Below are 14,159 nucleotides of genomic sequence, written 5' to 3'. Positions count from 1 at the left end.
TGTCACCGTCGCTTGCACTGGCATAGGCTTCCGTGGTCATCAGGACAGATGTCCTGAGAGTTATTTCATCTGCACAAGGTGCCATTTCCTGGGTCCAGGTATATTGCTGATCTGGGAAATCACTGGCATTGGAGCAAGCCAGGGCTGCTGCAACCGCACTGTAGGATGCATCTCTCTGCAGCAAAACCTGAGGCCCTTCCTTCCTAGACACAATGGAGATCCTAGAAAATTCCCTGCTTGTCCCTAGATGAGTCCATGAATATATCTACAGCCCTCATCTGTCAGAAATGAACAAAGAGTACAGAATTGTTCAAGTCATTTTCCTTCTTCACAGAAGGGTGCACTATCATCCTGGCCCCCCAGAGCGAGGCAGCACACCAAATGGGGGGATCCACTTGGTTTTCATCCCAACCTAGGAATGATATTATCCCTTCTCATGTTGCTAAGGAGTCAGGATCACATCTTTGTAAACAATCGGTTACCAGGGTAATAGGGTCATAGAAGGAAGACAAGTCATTCTAACCATCAGTGGACCATCCCTAGTCAGGAGGCAGTGTACTTTGGGAGGCTATTGCTCAAAAACAAACATCCTTTTTACCTGTTAATGAAACTGCAAATCCACTGCACCTCACCTTTGTCATTACAACAACAACAACAAAAAGAAAAAGAAAAGGGTGTTTTGGATTTTCTTGTCAGGACTGGCTTGAAACCACAATCCTCAGATTTCAACCTCCTGAGTAGTGCCAAGATTTTTTATGAGACAATTCTCTCAAATTAACCACCAAGAAAGAAGCAAAAAGGAATAAAGAAAAGTCCAGGACTTGAGCTGAGGCTCAACTGGAAGATAATGGACAGCACCCATGCCCTGATTTCAAACCTATGACCAGCACATCATGATCATCATGATCATGATCATGATCATCATCATCATCATCATCATCATCATCATCATCATCATCATCATGTGAATAAAAAGACTGTAAGAGCCTATTAAGAATATTAAAATTGAGGGCTGGGAAGGTGGCTCAGTGGTAGAGCTCTTGCCTTGCATGCATGAGGCCCTGGGTTTGATTCCTCAGCACCTTATATCAAAAAAGAAAAAAGCCGGAAGTGGCACTGTGGCTCAAGTGGTAGAGCACTAGCCTTGAGCTGAAGAGCTGAGGATAGCACCCAGGCCCAGAGTTCAAGCCCCATGACCAAACAAAAAAATATTAAAATTGAGTGAGCCAGGCACTTTTTGGTGGCTGACATGTAATGCCAGTTAGGAGCATGAAATCTCAGGATGGTGGTTAAAAGCCCACCTGGGCAGGAAATTCCATGAGGCTCTGATCTCCAACTAACCAGCAAAAATGCCAGAAGTAGAGCTGTGGTTCAAGTGGTAAAGCAACAGCCTTGAATGAAAAAGCAAAATAACAGTGACCAGGCCCAGATACATAGGGTAGGACTACTACTAAGTAATCAATTAAATACAAATACACAAATAAAAATCAGAGTGGAAGATGAGCACAAAAGCCAAGAGAATTGGTGGTTTACACCTGGAGCTCAAGCTACACAAAAGACAGAACTTGAAGATCTGGGTTCCAAGGCAACTGAGGCAGAAAAGTCCCTTAGGAATTTGTGAGTATGTATCAGGTGTGGGTCTTGAACCCAGGGGTTGAAATAGAATTTTTTTTTTCTTAAAGGTAGCATTCTACCACTTCCTTTCTTTGGGGGATGAAATGGAGATAAGTTTTATGGACTTACCTGCCTGGGCTTTCAACCCCAATCCTCAGATTTCAGGTGCTGATACAGTACTCTTATCTTCTATGAGATTTTTTATCTTCCATGAACTGCCAAAAAGTAAAAGAAGCCAGAAGTTGATCTGTGTGGCTCAAGCCACAGAGACTGCTTGCTTTGAGGGAAAATGAACAACAAAATCCCTCATACACAGTGGCCCTGCCCTGGTTTCAAACCCAGGAAGTGACCAGGCCCTATGTTCAAGCCCTAGGACCACCACCACCAGCAACAAAAGAATGACTCAGGGACAGGGACTAGGCCCTGAATACAAAGCCTAGAAACAGCATTAAAAATAAAAGAAAAACAAATTCAGAGACTGTGGCTAGGCTCCAGAGTTCAAGGTCTACAACCAGCACCAGGACGGACACACACACACACACACACACACACACACACACACACACACACACACACACGAAATGAACAATATAATAAGAAGGCAAAAGAAGAAGAGCGAAGTCAATGAAATATTTTTAAGTAGTGGCTCATGCCTATAATCCTAGCTACTGTGGAAGCTGAAATTTTAGGATTGTGGTTCATAATCAACCTGGGCAGGAAGCTCCATGACACTTGGTTTTATGTGTGCTAGTCCTGGGGCCTGAACTTGTGCTGTTTTGCACAAGACTAGAACTATTCTACTTCCAAGCTCTTGGTGATTAATTGGAGATGAGAGTCTCAACAACTTTCCTGCCCTGGCTGGCTTTGAACCACCATCCTCTGATTTTAGAGCCTGGCTAATGTCCCTGTCTTCCCATGAGAATCTTTCTTTTTTTGGGGTTGGTCATGGGGCTTGAACTCGGCCTGCACACTGTCCCTAAGCTCTTCAGCTCAAGGCTAGTGCTCTACCACTTGAGCCACAGGGCCACTTCTGGTTTTCTGGTGATTTAGTGGAGATAATTGTCTCATGGACTTTCCTTCCCAGTCTGGCTTTGAACTGCAATCCTCAGATCTCACCCTCCTGAGTAGTGGCTTACAGGCGTAAGCCACTGGCACTCAGCTTTTTTTTTCTTTTCTTTTTTCTGTTTTATGGGTTGTGGGGCCTGAACTCCAGCTCTGGATGGTGTCCCTTAGCTCTTCAGCTCAAGGCAAGCACTTTACCACTGAGCCACTTCCCAGCTCCTCCATAAGAAACTTATCCCTTATGAATCACCAAATTTGTTTTACAAAGCCAGATGTTGAAATGTGGCTTAAGTTTTAGGACATGGGAGAGACTCCAGCACAGTGACCTTGCCCTGATTTCAGGTTTAGGAACAGTCACCACTCCCTGTGTTCCAGCCCTAGGACCAGAACCAAATAAATAAATAACTCCCCCATTTTCACTGTATTTGATCCCATTTTCACTGTATTTGATGTTGGCGTAATTTGTGAAGGTGAAGGGAAAAAACAAATTGTTTAAATAGGGATACAGCTAGACCGATTGCAACAATGAGATGTATAAGAAATTATTTCAAAAAATGAACTTTACAACTTTTGCCTGGTGGGGGTGGTAGAGAACATTACATAAACAAAGCCATTCATGCAGCTGTTGCTCAAGCTGTTAAAGTATGCTAGCCTTGAGAACAAACAATACAAAAAATTCTTCATTCACAGTGGCCCTGCCCTGACTTCAAGCCTCAGGAGAGTGGCCATGTCATGAGTTGAAGCCCTAGCAACAAAAATGAAAATAAATAAATAAATAAAGCCAGAACTTTATCTGTGGCTCAAGCCATAGAGACTGCTAGTCTTGAGAAAGAAAAGGGAAAAACCTCAGACACAGTGGCTCTGCCCTGATTTTATGACTAGCAAAAGTTAAGGCCCTATGTTCAAGCCCTAGGACCAGCAATGAAGAAAAAAAAAAATACAGCAACAACAAAAACTCTGCAAAAATGCCCAAGTCCTGAGTACAAGCCATAAGAGCATCACCTAAAATAAATGCAGAAAGAAAGAAAAATACATAAAGAGCCACAATTTGAACTGTCTTGAGGTGGGAAGCCTACTAGTCTTGAGAAAAAATTAGGAATAATGACCAGGCCTGGAGTTCAAGTACTATAACAAGCTCAAAAAAAAAAAAAAAAAAAATCTGTTGGGAGCCAAAAGGAGTCTCTCAACATGAAGATAGGCTTGACTATCTCACCAGAACATCTTGTGGCTGAGTTTACAGAACCACTCTCAGAAATCCGACGCTTTCATCCTGCCTTATGCAAATATCCTGCAGCTGCTAATGACCACCCTTTCACCCTGCCCTATGCAAACATCCTGCAGCTGCTATGGCCAATGAAAAAGCTTCCTTAATGGCCAATTTAAAAGCTTCCTTATTCCAAGCATATAAATACCCCAGTGTGAAAAATAAAAATTTGCAGCTTGATCAGAATCCCTGTCTTGCTGTCATTCTTCATGTCTCTTGTCCCTTCATTCCTCTCGTTTAGGTTCATCGCCCTCGTTGACGTCCTGCAGGTTGGGACAAAAATCCACAAAAAAAAAACCTTCAAAACAAAAACCTCAGAAAGAGTGGCCAGCCCTAATAATAAGCTAGATGACCCAAACTTACGAAAAAGAGAAAAAGAATAATAAATTAAGTGAAAAGAAGGACAAAAATATTAGAGCCAATTTAAGATTTTAAAAATATGGTTCACACCTATAATCCTACCTCCTCAAATAGCTGAAATCTGAGCATTTGTGGTTTGAATCCAGCCTGGGCAGGAAAGTAAATGAGAATTCTTTTCATTTATGCTACTCCTGGGCTAAAACTTGAGTTTTACTCAAGGCTAGAGCTCTACTGCTTCCTACCTGTTGCTGGTTAATTGGTGAAAAACGTCTCATTGATTTTCATGCCTAGGATGGCTTTGAACCTTGGCTCTCAACTTTCTTTTTTTTTTCTTTCTTTCTTTATTTTATTTTATTTATTTTTTTTTTGTGAACACACTGTACAGCGGTTTTACAATTACATGGGCAGGTTAATGCGTACATTTCTTATCAAGCATTGCAGCCTCCTCCTTTGTTTACACTACACATCCCTTCCCAGCCTCCCCACCCAACCGCCCACCCAATCCTCCCGGCTTTCCCCCCCACCAACATTGAAAAACTCGTTTTCGACATGACAACTTGTACTTCTCATTGTTGCAACAGGTCTACCTATATCCTTAAACGACTTGTTTTTCCCCATCTCCTACACAAGTTATAATGACATCAAATATAGTGAAAGCAGGGTTATACTGTGGGGGAGGGACATACAAAGCTACAAAGAGATAATCTTATAAATGCGTTAGAAACAAATGCATGAAAGGAAAAAAAACATTAAAATACATATCTAAGGATTCATTTTCATAACATCACATTATCTGACCTTTTCTGCTTGACTCATACATATACTAGATATTGCAAATAATGGAAACCATGGCACCTATGTTTCTTTTGGCCTGGCTTATTTCACTTAATATAATGTTTTCCACGTTTTTCCATTTCCTAACAAATGGGGCAATGTCATCTTTCTGATGGAGGCATAGAATTCCATTGTGTATATATACCACATTTTCTTGATCCATTCATTTACTGAGGGGCATCTGGGTTGGTTCCATATCTTAGCTATGGTAAATAATGCTGCAATAAACATAGTTGTGCTGTTGGCGTTAGTGTGGTCTTGTTTGTAAACATTTGGGTAAATGCCCAAAAATGGGATTGCTGGGTCATAGGGGAGCTCTATGTGAAGTCTTTTGAGGAACCTCCAAAGTGCTTTCCAAAGTGGTTGAACAAGTTTACATTCCCACCAACAATGAAGTAAGGTTCCCTTCTGTCCACATCCCCTCCAGCATCTGTTGTTGTTAGAGTTCTTGATTTTTGCCATTCTAACTGGAGTGAGGTGATATATCAATGTTGTTTTGATTTGCATTTCTTTTATGGCTAGAGAGGCTGAGCATTTCTTCATGTGTCTATTGGCCATCCTTCTTTCTTCTTCAGAGAAGTTTCTCTTTAAGTCTTTAGCCTACTTGTTTATTGGGCAGTTTTTTCTTTGCAGATTTGTTGTTGGGGGATTTAATTTTTTGAGTTCTAAGTATATTTTAGATATGAGACCCTTGTCTGTTGTATGGCTAGTGAAGATCTTCTCCCAATTAGTGGGCTTTCTATTGATCTTGCTAGCTATGTCCTTTGCCATGCAAAAGATCTGCAACTTCATGCAATCCCATTTGTCCCACCTTTCTTTGATTTTTTGTGTTTCCGGGTCTCTATTCAGAAAATTTCGGCCTGAGCCGAGGAGACCTAGGGTTTCTCCTATTCCATCCTGTAATGTTTTCAAAGTGTCTGCTTTGACTTCGAGGTCTTTGATCCATTTGGAGTTGATTCTGGTGCAAGGTGATATATAAGGATCTAGCTTTAGTTTTCTACAAGTAGTTAACCAATTTTACCAGCACCATTTACTGAAGAGGCTGTCGTTCTTCCATTCTATTGTTTTAGCTCCCTTATCGAAGATTAGATGGCTATAGGTCTGTAGGTTCATTTCTGGGATTTCAATTCTATTCCATTGGTCCTGATATCTGTTCTTATGCCAATACCAAGCTGTCTGGATAGTCATCTTGGCTTCCTGTAGTTCTTTTTTCCTTTCTGTCTTTTTTGACAGTTGTGGGGCTTGAACTCAGGACTTGTGTGCTGTCCCTGAGCCTCTTGTACTCAAGCCTTGTGCTCTACCATTTGTGCCATAGCGCCACTTCTGGGTTTTGAGTGGTTAATTGGACATAAGAGTCTCACAAGGACTTTTCTGTCTGGGCTGGCTTCCAACTGAGGTCCTCAGATCTCAGCCTGTTGAGTAGTTAGAGCCATAGAACACTTATCTCATATTTGTTAGGTATGAAAAAAAGAGATAGCCGAGTAAGAACAGCACCATGCACATGCTATTCAGGTAAGGGGTAGTTTTATTCAGTAGACCTGCTGGGACCAGGCAAGGTTGGCACTCCACATGGCTGGGAAAGGCCTTGGAATGAGAGAGAGCTGGGAAAGAGAGGAAAGAGAGAGGAAAGAGCTAGAAAAGAGCAGAGAGAGCAGAGAGAGTCTGGGCCTGGGCTAGGCCTTATCTAGGGTACGGGCAGAGAAAGGTGTGGACACATCAAATTCAGATATGACCTCAGTGGATGCAAATGTGACTTCTTCCAGGTGTCCCAGTTGCCTAGGTAACGCAGTTACTGGGTGGAGACTTTGCTGTGAGGAGTGTGGAGTCTGCTCGCCATCCAGGAGCAGACCTTACAATATTAACAAAAAAAAAAAAAAGATGAGCTATGGCTCAAATTGTAAAACTTCCATCCCAGAGGGGGGAAAAAGCCCAACACCTCAAGAAGACTGGCAGGTCAAGCCCTAGTATCACCATAAAAAAATGAAAACCAGGGCTGGGAAGGTGGCTCAGTGGTAGAGTGCTTGCTTGCTTTGGATGCATGAGGCCCTGGTTCGACTTCTCAACATCACATAAGCAGAAAAAAAAGCTGGAAGTGGTGTTGTGGCTCAAATGGTAGAGGACCAGGAGCTGAAGTGCTGAGGGATAGCACCCAGGCCCAGAGTTCAAGCCCCGTGACCAGCCAAAATAAATAAATAAATAAAAGCCAAATACAAAGAAATAAAAACAACCACCAAAAATAAAAAGGAAGAGTTGTGCACTGGCTAAAGATGTAGTGCCTGCTAACTTGGGGGGAGGGGGGCGGAGGGGGAGAAAGCATGGACACTGGAGACTGGCCAGGCCACTTTGAAGCCCTGGGATTAACACAAAGAATAAAAACAACAACAAAAAGGCAGAAAGTGATCTTTGGCTCAAATAGACTATCAGCTTTAAATCAAAAACAAAAACTAAACAACACTGACCAGGCCCTGTGTTCAAGCCCTAGGTCCAGAACCAAAACATAAGAAAAACCTAGCCAGGTGCCAAAGGGTCACACCAGTAATCCTAGCTACTCATACTCAGGAGGCTGAGTTCTGTGGATCACAGTTTGATGCAAGGAAGGAAAGTCCGAGAAACATAATAGACTACTCAGAAAAAGCTGGAAGTGGTGCTGTGGCTGAAGTGGTAGAGTGTTAGCCTTGAGCAAAAGAAGCTCAGGGACAGGGCCCAGGCAGAAGAGTTCAAGCCCCAAGGTCAGCAAAAATGAACAAAGAAAAAAGAAAGTGAGTAATTAAGCTGTGGCTCAAGGTATGAAGCCTGCTAGCCTGGAGAAAAAAAGGTAAAAAATGTAAACAAAAATATTAAAAAATTATTCCCAGAACCACATGCTCCAGTGCACTTTTCCCTACACCCTTAGTTTGCAGACAACCAGGCCAATGCCCCTGCTATACCCTGTATCTCTATGCCAAAAATTTCAATTATTTGAAAACTGCCTTCCGAGAATTGCCACATAGGGACCACATTGAGAATTATTGACCTCAAAAATATTTATTAACATGATTTCTTTTATTCTTGTGATTTTTCTATGTCATTCTCATCATTACTTCCCTAGCACCTAGCAAATTACCTAGAATAAAAATATAGAGACATATCTGCTTATTGAACATCTACATGTATATTTGGGATAATAAGCTAGTTTATATGGGGTCAACAACACTGAGCATTTTTTACAATGAGCCTCATAGTTTGTAAAAAACAAAAACAAAAACAAAAACAAATAACACAATTTAACCCTCAAGAACTCTACATTTGCTAGTCAGCAGTCACTCATACCTCTCATCCTAGCTACTAAATGGAAGCAGGTGCTTGTGTTGTTAAAAATAGTAATGTTATAAAGGAAAAGCAGAGAATTATTATAGACTATAGGAGATCAAGTATACACAACTATATATAATTCATGATCATGTACTGGTATTAGTACTGGAGAAAAAAATGACAGGGACAGAATTGAGCCAATTGTCAAGACTGAAATATAGACAAAGATTAAGCAAAGTATGGCATTGTGATTAATTTACTGAAGCCGGTAACTACTGTGGCTATGTAATAATGGGACATTTTTATCCTGAGGAGAGCAAGATTAAAATATGTAGGAATAGAGGACTATGATATATACAAGTTAATCTCAAATGTATGTCCACAAAGAGAACATACACACAAATAAGTGATTAAGCGAATGAAGGAAAATGTTAACTATAGTGAATTTTCATAAAAAGCACATAAATACTGTTTATATTCTTTTTATGACTTTTCTTAAATTTGACCATTTTTAAACAATACTAGATTGAATAGTGAAGAGATGCACTTGAACTGCAGAAGATGAGTTCCCGAAGAGTGTTCTGAGAGGGTTTCATGGAGAAAGCAAACATTAGGGGATAAGAATAAAAGATCAAGTGTTAACATATGAAAAATTATGGAAATCCAAACATTCAGACTACAACAATAAAGTACCAAGAGTAAGAAGGTTCACAGACACAGAAAATAACTCAGGGCTACTGTGGGTTGAGGGAAGGCAAGAGGCATGAATGGTTTAATGGTCCAAAATTTTTGTCAAGGGTGATGGATATGTTTGGGATAAGATAAAGGTGATGGTTCTACAATACTGGAAATGTACTGAATGTCACTGAATTGTGGTTATAATAATAAATGTTATTACTATTTCCCTATAAAGAAAAACAATCATCCCATTTTAGAGGCTACTGTTTCCAGGAAACTCTCTGACATTATATACTCACAGGAAACCGTACTCTTTCTTTCTTACATTCAGTAGATTTTAAACATGTATTTCTTTATGTTTTTTTTTTCTTTTTGAGGTCAAACCCTGCTAGCACAGGCAGGCCTGGAACTTTCTGCTACTTTGTTGCTTGAGGAATGTCTTTCTTCTACCCAAGACATTCCATAACAAAATTTATTTTCTAATAACAACAACAACCAAAAAGATCAGTTATTAGGGTCCTTACCCTAGGACTTAGGAGCACACAGGACATCTTGATTATATCAGTTCCCTCTGTCCAGAGAGCATTGTGTGCCTGGGGCTTACTGGTTTACAGAATGTCTCCTGAGCCTGGGAAAGATAGGTATAAAAGGAAAAAGCATCCCATGTCCTGTGCATGAGCAGGCAATGGAATATATGTTGTATTAAATATTTCTCTGGATATAGAACCTCTCTGCCCACTCTGACCTTGGATATGAACATAGCTCACAAGTCATCAACAAAGAGAAAGGCTTTTGCTCTTACTTCCATATTGTAAATGGTTACTATCTCAGTTTTTATTCACTGAAGTGTCACAAATAAATGAATCACAATCACCAAGAAGTAATAACTTACCCTGGCCAGTTTGTCTGGTTTGCAGGAGATGTGTTGGGAAAAACATCTCTGTTATCTCTTCAGAAAAATCTTCATCCCCTGAAAAAAACAAAGTTTTACATGAAAAACATTCCAGAAAAACTGCTGAGGATCACAAGAAAGGTGAGAAGGAAGAGGAGTGAAGGCAGCAGAAGTATGCATAACAATTTAATGAGCATGGAATATGAGTGCTTATAGAATTTTTTCCTTTCCTTCTCAAGTTTTTATGATGCATTGTTATCATTATCCATTCTTTCACTATTAAACTTAAATGTCCAATTAAGACAAACATTTCTGAGACTTTTCTTCCACCACTGGTTAAGCTGAAGCTACAGGCGTTAGGGATAATAATAATCACTCGGCCTTCTGAGATTTCTGGGCAGACTTTGTGGCCTTGCCAGCTCCTGCAGACTTCTTGTCCACATCTTTGATGCCACACACAGCAACTGTCTCCTATCACAAACAGCAAGATGACCCAAAGGAGGATAGTCAGAGAAGCTCTCCACATACACAAGGCTTGCTGGAACCATATGAACCATGACAGCATCACTAGACTTCAGGAATTTAGGACTAGCTTCCAACTTCTTACAAGATCTCTGTTCAAGTTTCTCTTTCCAGTCAGTAAACTTGCAAGCAATTTACGCTGAATGACAATCCAGGACAGAGGCATAGTTAGCACTGATTTGGCCTGGATGGTTCAGGAAGGTCACCTGAGCAGTGAAGCTAAATGCTTCCTTGGGTGGATCATTCTTGTTGTCATCACCCACGTTGCCACCCCAAACATCTTTGGGTGACATGCTTATAGAATTTTTTTGTGCATAGTATGTCGATAGATGTTCTTAATGGGCTTATAAGAGAGGTGGGCATTATCACACTTTGGCAATAAAGATAATGAAGGCTGGAAGAGGTCAAGAATTTCCACAAGATTTCTTAGCAAAGGTTAGGAGTTAAACCTTGGCCTCCACTCTCAATGCTCTTTGCGTCACATTACAGAAGAATGAATGGAGAGTATGAAGCAGATATTGTATAAAGTAAATGGAATTCAGGGCTGGGAATGTGGCTTAGTAGTAGAGTGTTTGCCTAGCATGCATGAAGCCCTGGGTTTGATTCCTCAGTACCACACAAACAGAAAGAGACAGAAGTGACCCTGTGGCACAAATGGTAGAGCACTAGCCTTCAACACAAAGAGGCTCAGGGACAGAACCCAGGCCCTGAGTTCAAGCCCCAGGACCAGAAAAAAAAGAAAAGAAAAAGAATTTAAAAAATGGAATTCAAGTTTTGGGAAGAGTTTCAGGCAGAGAAAATGAGTGCCAAGATTAGGGGGTGAAAGCATAGCAGGAAGTTTAGTATAATCACAGCATTTAATGTAAACAAAGGAAAAAAGCGACAAAGTAGGATCCAGCAAAGACTAGGCCTTTACATCCTAGTAAGATTTCAAAGTTTCTAACGAAGAGATGAGGAACCACTGAATGATTTTTAGAACAGAGACAAGTAAGATCAAATTTAAATCAAAGGAAGATCATTTTAATGGCTGAGTAGAGAACTGATCAGCACTAATCTAGGAACAAAAAAGGAAGTAAAATTGAGGGAATAATCCATGATCCAAGTGAGCAAGATGATGTTTAAATCAGCGGGAGAAAGGATTAATGTTGGAAGGGTGCTAAGGAAAATGCTATCTTGATGATGGGAAAACAGAACACCTCACTGAAGAAACATGCAAACATATGGGTAAGTCAAGAGCAAACTATAATCAAGACAGCCAAACATACTGTCAGGAAATATTCCTTCTCTCTTTACACACCTAAATCCTATCCATTCACTCACTTTGAGACCAGCCAAAGGTTTTAACCTTTAGAATCTATATATTTCTTAATCATCAGTCTATAGCTTAAAGGGCAAATTGTTACTGCTTTATCTGACCATTGTCCCCCAAATTTCCTGGGATTGGTGGGAAGAATGTATCATAGCTCATTTGTGCCTCTCCCTTGGCATTTAAGAGAAAGAATTAAAATGACTTAGCAATCCCAAGTATAAGATGGATTGTGAAGGTGATCTCATTAATACCATCCTTACCAACGTAACTCATTTAAGCAACATTTAACTATATCCTAATATGAATAAAAATCTAAAACCTGACTCGTAGGTTGTCATCCAACTAAATCCTACTGGGTGCAAGAAATTAATCTAAAAACATAATGACATACCTATATCACAAAATATTGACAAAATGATCCAATAGCATGCAGAATTTTTTTCATTTATATTTATCTCATTCTGTTCTAAAAAATTATTTAGTGTATACTTAGAATGTAAATAATATTCCAATATATACATTTAATTTACAATGTTCAGATATACAATGTATTATGTTTGAGTGTTAATAACTTTTTTTTGGTAAGTGTTGAGAACAAAATGAGGCAGGTCACTGCTGTGGCTCATGCCTGTAAACCTAGGTATTTGGGAAGTTGAGAATGGAGGATTATAATTTGAGGTCAGCCTTGGCAGCACAGTTTGTGAGATCCCTTCTCAGCCATAGTCTGTTACATTAATATGTGCTCATCCTCCTACACTAATGTGAGAGTCCAAAATTAAGAGGATCTCAGTTCCAGCCCAGCCTGGGCAGAAAATTTTAGGAGATTCCATCTCAACAGAGAGGCTGGACACAGTGGCAAGTGTCTGTGATCCTAACAATGACAGGAAGACTGAAATCGGTAATTGTAGTTCAGGCATGCATCCAGGCAGGAAACCATACTCTCCCTGAAAACAGTCAAGGGAAAGCAGGGCCCAAGGCATGGCTCAGTGGTAGAGTGTCTGCTTACTAAGTTTGAGTGAGCTGAGCTCAAACCCCAGTACCATCATAACAAAGGAAAACAATGGTGGAAGATCACTACCAAATACTTTCCACAGAATTAAGTATATATTGGGCAGGAGTGTGGCCCAGTATTAGGCTAGGGATGTAACTCCATGGTAGAGTACTTGCCTGAGGCTTTGCATTTGGTGACTGGCATTGAGATGAGGAGAAGTTGCATCGAAAGTATGTAGGATGGTGCTGGTGGCTCACGACAATAATCAGCTACTCAGGAGGCTGAGACCTGGAGAATGGACGTTTAAAGCCAGCCAGGCAGAAAATTCTGTTTAGATCTATCTCCACTTAGCAAGAAAAAGACAGACTGGTGTCGTGGTTCAGATTAGTAAGACATCAGCTGAGTTCAAGCTGTGGTCCTGGCACCAAAAACAACAATAACAAAATAAATAAATAAAGGAATAAAGTGTGGGCATTGGAGGGACTTTGGAGAAAGGCAGGACTCTCCCAAAATCGGAAGACATATTCTTAGGCAAAGGGATGGCAAGGACCAAGAATGCTGATAGAAAAAGATGACCAACACTACCACAACAGCAGGTTCCTACCTTTATCCCCGTCAGCTACTTCCATTTTTTCAGTACTTCATTGAGATATCATTAAATGCCAACATCACTGCTGAATTCTCAACAAATATCACTGAGGAGGGCTGGCAAAGAGTGATAGGAGTTGGGCAGGAGTCTCTTTTCAGAGTCATTTCTGGTGAACATATTAGACAAAAATCCAACTGTTTAGAAAATCCCTCAGAGTCCTCTGAATGGTATTTAAAGTTCAAGATTCCCATTCCTACACCAAACAGATGCTGATTACATGAACAAATGCAGTTAATTGCAGAAAAAAGTTTATAAATAACACAACTGTCATATTGAGGAGTAATTAGAAAGAATGCAACCATCTAAACACATCACAATGGCTTTATGTGTTTCCTAAGTTAAGACTTCTAAAAAGCAGATTTTTTAATCTATTATATCTTTGGAATCATTAAAATAATTACCATCTCTTGCTTATGACTATTATGCCACTTATTGAATACATTATTTCATTTTTGTTTTGTTTTGTTTTTGCCAGTCTTGGGGTCTGAACTCTGGGCTTGGGCACTGTCTCTCAGCTCTTCAGCTCTTCAGCTCAAGGCTAGTGCTCTACCACTTGAGCCACAGCACCACTTCTGGCTTTTTCTGCTTATGTGGTACTGAGGAATCGAACCCAAGGCCTCATGCATGCAAGGCAAGCACTCTACCACTGAGACACCTTCCCAGCCTCTGAATAAAGTATTTAATTTAGTACTT

At 40.4% G+C, this 14,159-nt stretch overlaps 1 protein-coding gene across 9 annotated transcripts in view; it reads right to left on the bottom strand.

The window, feature by feature from the left end:
- The window catches only part of LOC138837262 (endogenous retrovirus group K member 18 Env polyprotein-like), a 32,611-nt gene extending 19,084 nt beyond the window's left edge, over positions 1–13,527 (bottom strand). For 2 of the 9 annotated variants that reach the window (XR_011375287.1, XR_011375286.1), the window contains exon 1: positions 1,744–2,102. The gene's annotated coding sequence lies outside the window, so the exon portion shown is untranslated. Of the gene's footprint in view, positions 1–1,743; positions 2,112–2,730; positions 2,969–9,627; positions 9,732–9,995; positions 10,074–12,993; positions 13,106–13,421 lie in introns of those variants that run through there. The other 7 variants (XM_070035971.1, XM_070035970.1, XM_070035972.1 and 4 more) reach the window with 7 other exon arrangements.
- Between the last annotated feature and the right edge of the window lie 632 nt (positions 13,528–14,159).

Source organism: Dipodomys merriami, unplaced genomic scaffold (assembly GCF_024711535.1).
Source record: "Dipodomys merriami isolate MVZ:Mamm:240054 unplaced genomic scaffold, mDipMer1.0.p SCAF_2697, whole genome shotgun sequence".
NCBI classification, from domain to species: domain Eukaryota; kingdom Metazoa; phylum Chordata; class Mammalia; order Rodentia; family Heteromyidae; genus Dipodomys; species Dipodomys merriami.
The sequence above is the reverse complement of the archived record's forward strand: the minus strand, read 5'-3'. Positions and strand labels throughout refer to the sequence as shown.